The sequence below is a fragment of the Nannobrachium achirus genome (genome assembly GCF_963921795.1).
Source record: "Nannobrachium achirus genome assembly, chromosome: 3".
Lineage (NCBI taxonomy): Eukaryota > Metazoa > Chordata > Actinopteri > Myctophiformes > Myctophidae > Nannobrachium > Nannobrachium achirus.
In genome coordinates, this window is record NC_137812.1 from 14,849,315 (window position 1) to 14,863,465 (window position 14,151).

Below are 14,151 nucleotides of genomic sequence, written 5' to 3' on the forward strand. Positions count from 1 at the left end.
TTTTGAGAAATTCGGGTTGTGCCTGATTTAGATTTGTGCTCTGGGTTGTTAAAAATGTTTGAGATCCATTGATCTCAAGGCGCTAGACTAGTAAACTAGACTCATCCTGTCTTCTGAATCGAATTTATTGAGTCGAATCAGGAGGCAGGATGATTTGAACAGCTGTGGGAGATGTATATGAATGCCATGGAAATAAATACCTAATGTAATATATATAGGCCTATATATATATATATATATATATATATATATGGTTAAAGAAATAGGCATGTGCAGGTGGTATGAATGTGTGTGAATGTGAATGTCTTTGTCTTTATGTATTATATGTAAAAAACAAGAAAAAACAATAAAAATATATTTAAAAAAAAGAAGGCAGGATGAGTCTGGTTTTACGAGGCTATCAATGAGCTTCAAATGGAGAAGATAGGAAACATGTTAACAAGTGAAACACTTTAGGACTTACTTTTGTTTTACTTGGACATACAGTGTCCTGGGCATACAGTGTCAAATAGACAGAGCTAGTTGTTACATTACACATAACATTGACAGTGCAGAACCACAATAATAAACAACAGAAAATAAAACTTTGACAGTGCAAGTCTTTGAATTAAATAGAAAATAAAAATATACTTGATAAGATTAAAATGTTTAATATGGTATAGATATCATTTTCAGTGTTAAAAGTCAATGCCATGATGTTTTGAACAAATAACTAACGCAGGAGAATGACGCTGAGAGATGCCAATCAGGTCAAAATGCCCAGGACACTGGATAACGAATTGATAATGCCAATCCATGCCTTGTCCTTCTCTTTACTGGGCCCACGACAACATGAAAACATCTGATATCTATTGTTATGTTCTACATTGTTATTTTCTATTGGCCAATGAAAGTCTTCTATGCTGTGTACACTCAACTATATATGTGAAATTATTATGCTTTGTACTGAGAGAGCTACGATGGGTGATTTTGCTCTACTGTACTTGCTACAATTTGAACTCTGAACTATATTTTCAATACATCTAATAGAAAAACGGACTCGTACACTGTGTGGGCTCCTTTTATTGTGTGAGACTCTAACTGTGATTTTATTCTGTGGAGAGAAGCTGAGTCTTCTTGTGAAAGGATAACATTCTGAAGAAATTACAAATATGGGAATAATCCATCAATACTCTTACTCAAAATCCATAACATTGAACATGAAAGTGAGGTATTCTTGCACAGTGCAAATTTGGCATAACATTGAACATAAAAAATAGTGCAAATTATGTATACACATTGGAAAAACTTAAAGTAAGCATTATTTAACACTGCTATTTTAAAGTTTTTATTAAGATCTAAAATGAATTACCCCACTTGTAGTCACATGTAGCCTCTTTATCCAACTTTTTTTCCCCCTTCCCCCTGAACGTCTTGGACTTCTTTGAGCGGGACTTCTTCCCCTTGCTCTTCTTCTTCTTCCTCCTTCCATTGGAACTGGAGGAGCTGGAACTGGAACTTGCGGTGGGACTGTAGCTGGAGTCTGTGTCAGAGATGGTGTATTCGTCTCCGGAACTCTCCACAGAGACGGCGGCAGCCTCTCCGTTTTTTTTTTTTTTTTGGCACGCACTGTATACAGAAAATGAAATATGAACCACATAAGACAAATCAGGATTTATTTTACTCTACCACCTTTAAAAACAAAACTACAGTATACAAAACAAGGTAATTACACCAATGGTTCTCAAACTTTAGGATCATGCCATATCATGCCATATGTTGTGTTTACTTTAATTTAGTTTCTCCAAATATATATTGCGTTCAGATGGACCAATAGCCTTTCGGTAATTGGTGTTCATCTTTACGATTCTGGGTCCAACTCTGTACAGAACCTCCTTAAACTGGGTCGAAAGTACTGGGAGAACCGCTCCCCATCCAGCCGAAACTCTCGTATACGAGCCTACGGTACTCTCCCCTTTCAGTCCAACCCTGGAGGATGGGGTGAACCCAGAATCTCCGGGGTGGCCGCTCACATACCATTTCACGGGTCCGCCGAATCGCCGATGATGCATGAGCGCGATGACCAACAGAAATCTTCATCAGTCTGACCGGTGATCTGCAGCATTGGAATGGGAGGGCCTTCTTTCTGCCCTGGTACGTCAAAATGGCGGCGTAATGTTATCTCTATGAAAAGAGTACGGCCTTCTCCTGTCAGTACCATGACGACACCTGGTGGGTGTACAACTGGCATGCCTCTGCATGGGTCCAGGACCACAGGTACGAGAAGTAAGGGTTGGTCAGCCAGGCCATCATCACCATACACGTTTGATAAGGGCTTTATTTGTTGTGGCATCATCTCGATGATTTTCTGTGACAACGGATACATTTTTCCTGGTGGGGGTTCCCCCCGTAAAAGTATTTGTTGTGGCATCATCTCGATGATTTTCTGTGACAACGGATCAATTTTTCCTGGTGGGGGTTCCCCCCGTAAAAATAAAAGTCTCTCTCCTCTCCCTGGCAGCGTTTTTTGCCTTTGATTTCAGGTGTTTTTCTTTTTTTTTTCAGCACGATTTCAAGCTGGGGACATAACATGTATACTGTATTCCCGCATAACCACTGAAATGGTACACACCTCGTCCCAAGCCAATTATTCAGAATCTCTGGGGCGGCGTTCACGTTGCCATTTCACGGGTATCTCTGATATCTCTGCATGGGATCTATAATGACATATAGGATACAGTACCAAACAACCTTCGCCATTTTAACTGAGAAAAATTGTTTTCTCAGTAAACAAACCAACATAACGTTTAAGTGAATAGTGGGTATATGCACATTTCTAAAGTGACAATTGACACCCACATTACGGGTGCAATTGAAGGACCTTTTAATACCTCTAAAAGGAGAAATTAAACATTGTCCAAATTGTCAATTAGAGGCAGAAATTGTGAAAATAGCCGATCTACATGCTCACAACGCCTCGCGCTGCTATTTTCACAATATAACCGTGTTATACAAAATGTAATGCCTCAACTCTTAGTGCTCATCAGGGTGGGGGTGGGGGTGGGGGGGAGATCAGCTGGAGATCAGAGTGGCTATTCAATAATGCAGGGGGCACACAATCTGTCACAGCTCCACCGCCTGTGTATAGGGAGGTGTTATCCCACAAAGTGTGCCTTGACTTGTTAACATTATCGACTGTTGTTGCCCGGTGATGAGTGATATGGGCAAGTATTGGCATTTATTCTTATTATGAAAGTGGAATTACAGATAGTGTGCGTACACTGTATACATCATGGTCATGAGCAGATAGCTGAAACCATGTCCCACATCTTAAATGGTTGCCATGGCATGTATACAGGGGGCCTCTAAGTGTGACAGAATAGTGGAGTGTCAGTGTTCATGTCCTTTGTACAAGGTGTTCTTGTACTTACCTCACACCACACATTTGAATTGTAATTGTGTGTGTGTGTGTGTGTGTGTGTGTGTGTGTGTGTGTGTGTGTGTGTGTGTGTGTGTGTACACATGTTTCTGTATGAGCTTGTATGACCATATGTATTTGTATTGTGTCATAGTGCACCGGGTTCGAGGGGCAGAGCGGAGCGGGCACCTGGGACACAGACACAGGCTGTTTCACTAGTAAGAGACCACACCTCCGCTTAAGTTGAACACGTTTATTAAACAAAGTGAACATGGATGTTGAGGTGTATGAGGTGTGATGATGATGATGGAGCCCGGGATAGGGTGAGACTCAGTATGGGGGTAGTCTCTGGAGTGACGGCACGGATGCTCTGCTCGGGAGCTGTCTGAGGCCTCTGCTCCAATACTCCCCGGTTTATATTTACCTGTCGTCGAGGAGGGTGTGGAGCTGCTGGAGTCTGAGCGGAGGAAGAAAGGCGAGCTGTAGAGCTGGAGCGTAGGGCTCGGGGGGGCTGAGCTGGACGAGCAGTGGCGGGAGCTGAGCTGGTGCAGTGGTGGTTGGCGGTGCGGTGGATGGCCATAACCGCTCTATAGTCAAGTAAAAATGAAGCTGAGGTTGGAAAAAATTGTGTTATTTAGTTTTTCAACTGATTCTGACAGGAAATTAGGTCTACTAGCCAGGATAAAAAATCTACCATAATCTGCTCACTGCAAATACCCACAGTGGCCAAATCAAGTTGGGCTCCCATCGACTTTCTATACAGGAGGAAAATACCCAGAAAAAAAATCCGCTTTAAGTAGGATGTGAGGGGTCTAACTAGGGGTTTGTCATGATGCTGAATCCATTGCAAGCATTTGTTTTGCACAAAAAACATTCATTGGCCCCAGAAAACGCCCACAAAACTGATGAAAAGTGATGACTCGTCACTTTTCATCACTAAACCATCATTTTCTGGGGCCATTTTTAGCCCAAGGAATGTGTTTTGTGCAAAACAAATGCTTGCAATGGATTCAGCATCATGACAAACCCCTAGTTAGACCCCTCACATCCTACTTAAAGCAGATTTTTTTCTGGCTGTTTTCCTCCTGTATAGAAAGTCGATGGGAGCCCAACTTGATTTGGCCACTGTGGGTATTTGCAGTGAGCAGATTATGGTAGATTTTTTATCCTGGCTAGTAGACCTAATTTCCTGTCAGAATCAGTTGAGAAACTAAATAACACAATTTTTTCCAACCTGAGTGGATTTTTTTCCTAGAATTACTAGACTACTAAACAAAGCTGCCTTGCGGTCCGTCCTAGCAAATGGAATACCGGCCGCCATTAAGACATCCTGGAGACCGGCGACAGTCCAGTGAGAAATGGTCTGCAGAGGAAAATCTAGTCCCTGCAATGCGGATGGCCGCCGGTTGCATGTGCATCTCGGTGTGAGGTGGATGGCTGGCTAGGAACGATGACGGCCGGCTGCGATGGTGGAAAGTCCGCTGCGCTAGAACGGCTGCTTTCAGCAACTGAAAAGAGCGACGCGTCGGAAAACAGCTCGTCGTCGAATGCGTTGTCAAAAAGCTCGTCCATGGTGCATGGCCTCGAGCCCGAGCCTACTACTTTACACTTATAAAACGTATAAACTTAAATAACAAAAAAAAAAAAGTTTATTAACTAAATTAGCAAACGATGCTTGGAAGACAAATAATTTAACTTTGAGACAAAGAATTTAGCTTTGAAATGCGAGTGAACTTGAAATACAAGCAACAAACACTGTTTCGTTTGAGACCTACTTTTGCAGATACAAACTGGTAGGGGAGGCAAACACAGGTGCTTTCATACTGTGGAGATTGCGAAGTGGATTGGCCAGGAGATAGTGAGGCAAGTGTATGTGATAAGGTGATTGTGACCGGGGAGTGGCAAGGATGAGCAGAGGTGGGTCTCCACTCCTGAACCTACGTTGCATGCAACTACATAAGTCATGTTCAATGGAAGCCAATGACAGGAAGATAAAAAACCAACGCTCGAAAGGGCTACAAAAAGCCATACAAAAACAGCTGATCTAGATTTAACAGTTCCAATGACATGTCGGTGAAGCATCAATCTGGGACTGCAGAGTGGCACATGCTCAGGGACCCCCTCCAGGGACCCCTGGAGGTATCGCAGAGCTCTGGGGACCCCCTAGCGGTGCCGCGCCGCCTCCTGCTGGAAAAATGACCCCTCCAACGGAGCTGCAGTCCCAGGCCGAGGCCCCGAAGTTGGATAGGAGTAGAGCGGCGGCCGCCTGGTTCTCCAGAGCCATAATCCACAGTCATATCGCCAGGGGTCCCTGGAGGTGGTCCCCGGGGGTGGTCCCCCACTCTGCAGTCTGAGGCCAAGGCCCCAGAGTCGGATGCGAGTGAAGGCCCCTTGCGCCTGGTTCCCAAGTCTCAATTTCCCCCTCTTGCCCTGGATCCTTGGTATCCTTCCCCTAATATGAGCACTCGTGCTGGGCATACAATTTACCGAAAAAAGTAGATCTACAAACCCCCCCCCCCCTCCCATGTAGGCTCATATGAATTAATATATTAAGTAACACCCTTAACTAATAGTGTAAGTAATGATGAATTCCTTGTACTTCATCATGAATTGAAGCTTAATAAATGCTTAATAAATAAAAAAGTAATGTAATAGTAATAGTTAACTAATGTATTAGTCAAGTAATACTTTCAATTCTTTTTTTTGAGGTTATGAGAAAGTGTTATCCATTATTATACACTTATGTTGCTGCTGTTCCACATATATTGACCGATTGAATGAATCACAGATTTGAGGTTTTATCCATTTGCTTTTATGACATTTCTGAGACCATGATTCATGTTTAAATTGTGTTAGATGCTTCGAAACACATGTACTCCATTTGTTAGTGTTGGCATACACTTTAATCTTAGCTGATCTACAAAGATCATCTATTTTCGCTGCGCGACATGCTGCCATAGAAGACATGATGGCTTAAAAAAATAAAATAAAAAAATAAAAAGGAAACATTTTATAAGACGTGCAGGCCACATTTTGGAATCCTTTATCTGAGAATTTTAGAATATATGCTTTTGTCAAAAAATATCAATCAATCAATATACAAACAAGTGTCACTGCAAACCTTTGCCAGTCCACTCCAAATAGTCTGAAACGCGCTCCCGTGGGCTTTATGGGAGCACAGATCCGCTGCAGCGTCTCCTCCCGCATCCGTAGACGGGTGCTACGTCCCGGTCGGACCTCGGGACCCAAATCCCATTGGTTCCTATGGGAGAGTTGAAAAATGGCAGCCGTTGCACATGTGCAACGCCTCCCATTTTTCATCAGTTACACAGAGCCCTTACAGGAGGCTTAGCTCGGGTTCTAGTGGGCATAGAGACAAACAGGAAAAACCTGCTCGGTCTGCTTGCCGAGACAAACGAGACAGGCCTGCTTACCTATACACTAACGCTACTCCAGCGCCAACTAGTGGCCGTCTTTACACTCAAACAATTAAAAAAAAACAATGACAAATAATCAAAAACAATATTTTTTAGTTTTTTCCACACACACTTTAAGCAACATTAGAACTAATGCAAACTAAAAAAAGAGATAGATCGTTAAAAAAAAAACAGAAGTTATTGCCTAGGAGTTTAACTATTGCAAACTAAAGATAGAAATATACATATCCTTTAAAAAATAGAAGAAAAAAAAAGAACAGAAATTAGGGTCTAGCAGTTCAACCAGTCGTAGTCTGCAACTTCCCTTCCAAATGAGCTCTTATTGATGCCATAGTCAAAGAGAATTTCTTCGTATGCATTGATGTCTTTTATGACATGTTCTTTCTCAGTCTGATCGTCTTTCAGCAGCATCTTGTAGGCAAATGGTTTTACATTTGGTATTTTTTATGAATGGTTGATCTTCCTCCCAAATGTCCTCATGCCGGGATGACAATTGCAGCTGTCTGCTTGAGCGTCAAACCACCCGTACTTGAACTGGAAGAAGTAGTAATCCGGTGCCTCTTGCTGTTCGAACCTCGTTTTCCCATCTTGAAGGGAAAGATATTCCCCATGATAATCACAGACAAACTCCCCCTTCTTTATGTCTGTCGCGGCAAAAAGGCCTGTGGAAACAAATAATGTGAACGTTAGGTCTAGTTACTCTGCTACAGTCCTACCCTCCAAACCTCCTACTTTTCTTCCATATTGATACCTCATTCCAATGTCCTTTTGTCTTTAAGGGTTTCTTTTTGTTTCATTTTGTTAGTCTACATGTTGTAGTCTACAGCTCTAAAAGAGCTGTTTAATCTTAGTATTCTCGTTTAAAGCATCTTTGGGTAGATACCTTCCCCTTTTACGCCCACATCTTTGATGATCACAGCTGGCCAAGCTTGTGTCTTCACAAAACAGAGTATTTCTGGATCTTGTTCGGGGTCTAGCGGTGCAGTTTCAGTTTTCAGGTCTTTCATTACAGTATCAGGATCTGGCTTGATCTTCTTCCACTTCTGTTCAATGGAAAGTGTAGTCCTGCGTTTAGAAGGTTTGCGTCTGGAACCTTCACCTGTAAAAAGAATATATATATATATATATACAGTATATATATATATATATGTGTAACGGAGGTGATCCGAACCTCCCCACCCGGCTTCGAACCCGGGTCTCCCACGTGAAAGTCCAATATCTTAACCACGAGAGCAGATACTAGACTTTTGAGGCTTCAGGCTGGGGCTGCGACTCTCTCTGCCACACTCACCCCCCTTTGACCTCCTCCTACGGGGAAGCCCGAATCCGGGTCACGGCACCAATGTAACGGAGGTGATCCGAACCTCCCCACCCAGCTTCGAACCCGGGTCTCCCACGTGAAAGTCCAATATCTTAACCATTACTCCAAAGGAATTTCTTTTTGGAACGAGAGCAGATACTAGACTTTTGAGGCTTCAGGCTGGGGCTGCGACTCTCTCCGCCACACATACATAATATATATATATATATATATATATATATATATATATATATATATATATATATATATATATATATGGGTCAGTGACGTGACGCCCCAAAAAATGTGTTTTTAAAAAAACTTTAAATTGCAGGCATAAAAGTTATTTACTTTTGTTCTACTCACTCTCAACCTTATGGAAATACATTTTGTTTTTAGATATTTTATTGGAATCAGACTTTATTCAGCAGTTTGTTGTACTTGTGCCTAAAATCGTCATATGGTGTGACATGAAAATAATTGTTCATAAAATGAAAATGGAGTACATCTTTCTTAAGTTACTCACTTTATCAAAGTCCTTTATCATAACTAACCAGTGATCCACTATAGTTTTTTGAAAATTAATTATATCTGTATATTTTTTTCATAATCGACACTCTGTGTGAGGCCCATGTTCATGATCTTACAACATATTTTAAATGTATTCTGTCAAAACTTTCTCTAAAATTAAACAAATATTTGTGACTCTTCCTGATAATATTCTCTATGTAATCCATAAAAAAATTTTTGGTTTAATCATTAACTAGTTCACAGCCAAATCGCCTTCCATCGCCATTTTGAGGAGGGTGAGGCAGCCAGATCGCCAAACGTCGCCTTGGGGATCATTTTCTGATCATTTTGGTATTTTTTTGACATTTTTTGAGCTATAAATGACCTTTCTAGCTTAATTTTAGTCTAAAGTTACATATTCGAAGGAAGTGACATCATCGATGACGTAACCCGGAAGTCGTTCGGCCATAACATAGAATGAGAGAGTGTTTTTTACTGGTGATTCAGTCAGAGTGTATGAAAGGGTGCGCTCGTTTTATTGTCCACGACATTGCAAGCGGCGCGAAGGCCAGCGGACCTTGGTCCTGCTCTTCGCCCCCGAGCGCCGCAGGCGCGAGTGGCCGCGAAGAGCGGGCCAGGGCCGCGCGGCCGGCGGAGCGCCGCACGAGTTACGAAGCCGTGGTGAATGCAATCGTTATATTTATGCCCAGGCCGTAAGGCCTGGGCAAGCCCACGATAAACGCCCGCGCAGTCCGGTGCGCATTTCCGAACGCACCCTTTCCCCACACTCGGACTGAAACACCAGTAAAAAACACCATCCCAACATAGAATGGGCCTTTTTACAGCATTGAATGTTGACGTTTTTCTTATCAAACTTTACCATTTTTAGACCGATTTTCATTCGGAAAAAAATGGCTGGACTGACAGATTGGTCACTCAAGAGCAAAAACGAGTGTAAATGGCGTGCACACGACGTTCGGATCGTGTTTTATAGCTCCCGTTCGGCGGACCGGGAGACATAATGGCCGCCAATGGGCGCCGCCATTATGGGTCTACTGCTGTCCACTCGCTAGTCCAGACTCTAGGAGATTATCGTTGGGCACACTCTAGTGGATAGTACTAGTACTACATTCTACAACAATATGATCCCTGTTGGGTTAGATTAAAGCTAACTTGGAAATTAATAAAATTCCTGGCAGTATAGGCGCACAAGCCTATTGTAAATGGCTGGGAGAGAGTTTAATAAAGGTATGATTTTTCACTATTTGGAATGTCACACCAAATGATTTAGTGTCACACCGTATGATCATATCTTCATGTGTCAAAGCAAACTGTGTTTTAACCTACCTATTAGTGAGTACTGAACTTTACTGATTGATTAAACAATTACCCAGGATAACATGGCCTTAATATTTCTGAACAGGATATTATTGTAGGGCTTTAACATGGGATAAGAAAGAATTGTAGTAGTAGATGGATGATGAGGATGTGCACAGGAATGCTACGCACACCTAAGTCTTCTGCCGGCCCACGGCAGAAGGATCCTAAAGAGACAATAAGGCGCATAGCCACACTTGGAGCCAAGGCAACATTTTATTAACACCAATTAGTGGAAACAGAACTCAGCATTCAGGTAAATTGCTTTTTTCCGAAGTCTCCTGAACTTGAACACAGCATTTTGTGTTGAACAAATGTAATTAGGAATCATGACATTACACCACATCTCCACTAGCTAAAGAGTGCTGGGTTGCGCAACTCCGAAAATAGCTGATCTACAAGCTCTCGCAGCACAACGTGTTGAGAGCTTGTAGATCAGCTATTTTCGCTAGTTTTGTCTCGGGTCCTACCTTAACACTGTCCACTGTCCAGTCCAGTGAGTGAAAGTACAAAAGTATTAGATCAGATTAGATTATACATTTAGACTGTATTGTACATCAGCCAGTCGTATTTGGTGAGGGTAGCAAACCGGCTGCCTTGTTGCGGTTCTGCTATGCCACAGACAACCTCCTGCTCTTCGTAGAAAATGCAGTCTCGCCCCTTTGGCTCCTCTCTCCTTGCTGGGTCATTGTTTAGTTTCTCCCTGTACTTTCTCGTTCTCTCAGCACTTGTCATTTTCCAGCTGACAAAAGAAAATGGAATGTATAGTTTAAGACAAAGAGAAAATATTGTTTAGATTGAAACAATATGTTAAGGTTTCTGTGAAGGGGTTTCTGCTCTGTCTGATGAATTTGAAGTATCACTGAATGAAGCTAAATGACATTTTATGTAAAAATGTTTAAAACAAATGTACAAAAGAAACATGGAACTTTGTTATTTATTGTTATATCTGTAGTTAAATACAGTATAAATCATATGGTGTGACAATCAAGTCATATGGCGTGACAAGCAGACATGTCACACCATTATGATTAAGTGTCACACCATATTACGTTTTCTGCATTTAGGTTTACCTTGAGGCTACTATGTACACATTAGCATGCTAACAGCATGCTAGCTATAACAAAGCAACCTAGATCTACATGGAAATATGACCAAAACTTCAAATAACTTAAGCTTTTTTTAATGAAAAGGTGTCACACCAACAGACATCCAAAGTGGTGAGTTTGTCAAAGTTTCAACAAGATGGCATTTCATGAAAATGTTAAAATCATAACTCACCTCAGACACCTGTCTTGCAGTTGTGCTGGGAGTGCTGAATAGCCTTACAGAAGAAGGACCTCTCTAGCCAATAGGTGTCCAAATAATTGCCTGTTTAATTTGTCCAAACTAGTGTCACACCAAATGATTTTGGTTTGGGGGACAAAATGTTTTTGATCAGAAATGACTGAAAACATTATGCTTTGACTTTGAAAAGATATAGGCTCACAAATAGACATTTTTTTAGCCTAAATTCATTTTCAAATGATTTTTAGCAATTCTTTTTCTTAGTTTTATTCAAGTTCCCACTTTGAGAAACAAGGTCAGGACAGTCACACCATATGAGTTTTGCCATGTTTGGTTGAAAATTCTGAAGAAATGAGGAATGAAATGTTTAAATCTTGAGTAAGTTCACATAAAGCTTAATGTCCTGCACAATATTCAGAAGGTTTTTGACAAATATATTTTTTATTTATACATGTTTGACACCGAGGACAGCGAAAACGTTATGTCACGTCACCCACCCATATATATGTGTCCCAGCACCCCCAGCAGCTAGTCATCTCGGGGACTGTCATTATTCCCTGTAGCCAAAATGATTTTTTTTTTTTTTTTGCTCTTTTTTTTTTAATGCCACAACAGCATCTCATAATATCTAGGCTACATTTCACTTAAACGCCAGAGCTTAACTCTGCATGTAAATAAGACTTTTTTTAATTAATGTGAGAGATCGGTACATAATTCTGTTAGTCCTCCCAGTTTATATTAGCTAAAATGCTAACTAGCCAGCCTTTGTTAGCCGTTTGTAGCCAAATGCGGTAATATCGGGACTCCATTACTTAGCGAAGCAACCCACAGTATTTATCCCATTAATTTAATGCCACGTGTGTTCCAAATGAACAATTATTAACCACGTAATGTATGATTTTGTGTATTATTATTTATTATTCTTCCGCCGTTCTTGACTTCCGCTGTTTCTTCTTCTACGCTGGTGAAATGATCCTGGAGCGGCCTGGAGACGTCTGTGACGTATGCTCCGGTGCGGAAGCTTCCTTTGTCACTGAGTTAGCTTAGCATTGAATAGATCAGTGTCGTCCTAAACTATCTAATTCTAACGTTCAGGGTGTTTGTTTTTTTGGACAATAAATTGACAGCCAAGAAAACATGGATGGAATGCAATCGTTCACTCGCCGTCGGAAAGTTGACTTTAGAGTAGACTATTCTGGTTGACTGGCTATGAGTGGCTAACGGCTAACGCTAGCTAGCGTTAGCTAGCGCTAGCTGCAGCGCTAGCTGCAGGCTATAAACAAATAAAACGTGACCCAACTCTATTGTTGCTCTCTTCTACAAGCTCACAACGCGAGGCGGTTAAGCCTGTAGATTGTGTTTTATTATCAGGTCAAATAATCCTTCTGGCTGAAGTTACACAAACACTGATTATGCTACATTTAGCACAGTTAGCCCTGTTGCACACGTAATAGGTTCACTTCAACCTCGTGTTGAGCAGTTAATCCTATTTGCTACGTACGTCTACAAAAACCTTCATATTTCAAAGATAACGTGCTTACTGAAGTCTCACAGATGTCACAGTATGGTACGCTCAAGCAGAATTACCCGTATCTTTCGTATTGTTTAATAAACTGCATTTTAATCCGATCAGATGCCATTTTCTGTTGTTTTTCAGCCATGCGACCCCATCGGTTGCGAGGTGTACTGCACTTAGATACATTAATACCTTTTTAAGGAAACGACGACCGATCGGATTAAAATGCTCCTCATTAAATAATACGATCATTACGGGACATTCTGCTGGAGCGTACCCTATGGTGACATCTGTGAGCCTTCACTAAGCAATTTATCTTTGTAATCTGACCGTTTGTGTAGACGTATGTAGCAAATTGGTTAAACTGCTTCACGGTTGGCGCACTGTAGCGTCTTTACATTTAGCCCAATAATGCTTGAGATGCTGTTGTGGCATTATCTTTTTAGAGAGCAATAACTAAAGTTTAAAACATACATAAACCACTTTAGCCCTATGTTATACCAAGGCTATTTGAAAATAGACGATCTACAAGCTCACAACGCATTGCGGTGCGACGCGTTGTGAGCTTGTAGATCTGCTATTTTCAAACATTTTGTACTTTTACTTTTGGTACTTTAAGTACATTTGGATACCAATACTTTTGTACTTTTACTCAAGTACATTTTTTATTCTGGACTTTTACTTGTAACAGAGTGATTCTACATTGCAGAATTGATACTTTACTTTATTATAAAATGTTGGTACTTTTTCCACCACTGTGTAAACGTTTGTGTTCTCATGCCAATAAAGCTTCTTTGAATTGAAGATTGAATTGAAGATTGCTCCCCATGTGGCGGAGTCAGGTCATTGCAGGTTAGAAATTTATTTAAAACTTGAATATCTCAAAAGTACTATTTCAGCATGGCATCATTCTATAAGCCATATCTTCAAAACTGTTGGGTCAATCTCCACAACCAATATATCATTTTGTAGCTATGATCCCCAGCTTTCAAATGAAATGAAAAAATGAAAATGAAAAAAATTGCAATGACTGGCTCCTGGGGAGATTGGGACACATATATATATATATATATATATATATGCCTATATAATTTTTTTTCTTATGGGCGCAAGTAATTATTTCAAATAACCATTTATTAATTCAAATAAGTTACCTGATTGCAGCTTTAAGACACACTTCTCACATGTTCAGACATCCATAATAATGTATGCTGTACTGTATCCTCTGCCACAGCTGCCATGTTAATGTTATGCATAAGGTACAGTATGCACCCAGGGGACGTTTACTTGGCGCTTCCTGCATTAATGAATTCTATAAATATTTGCT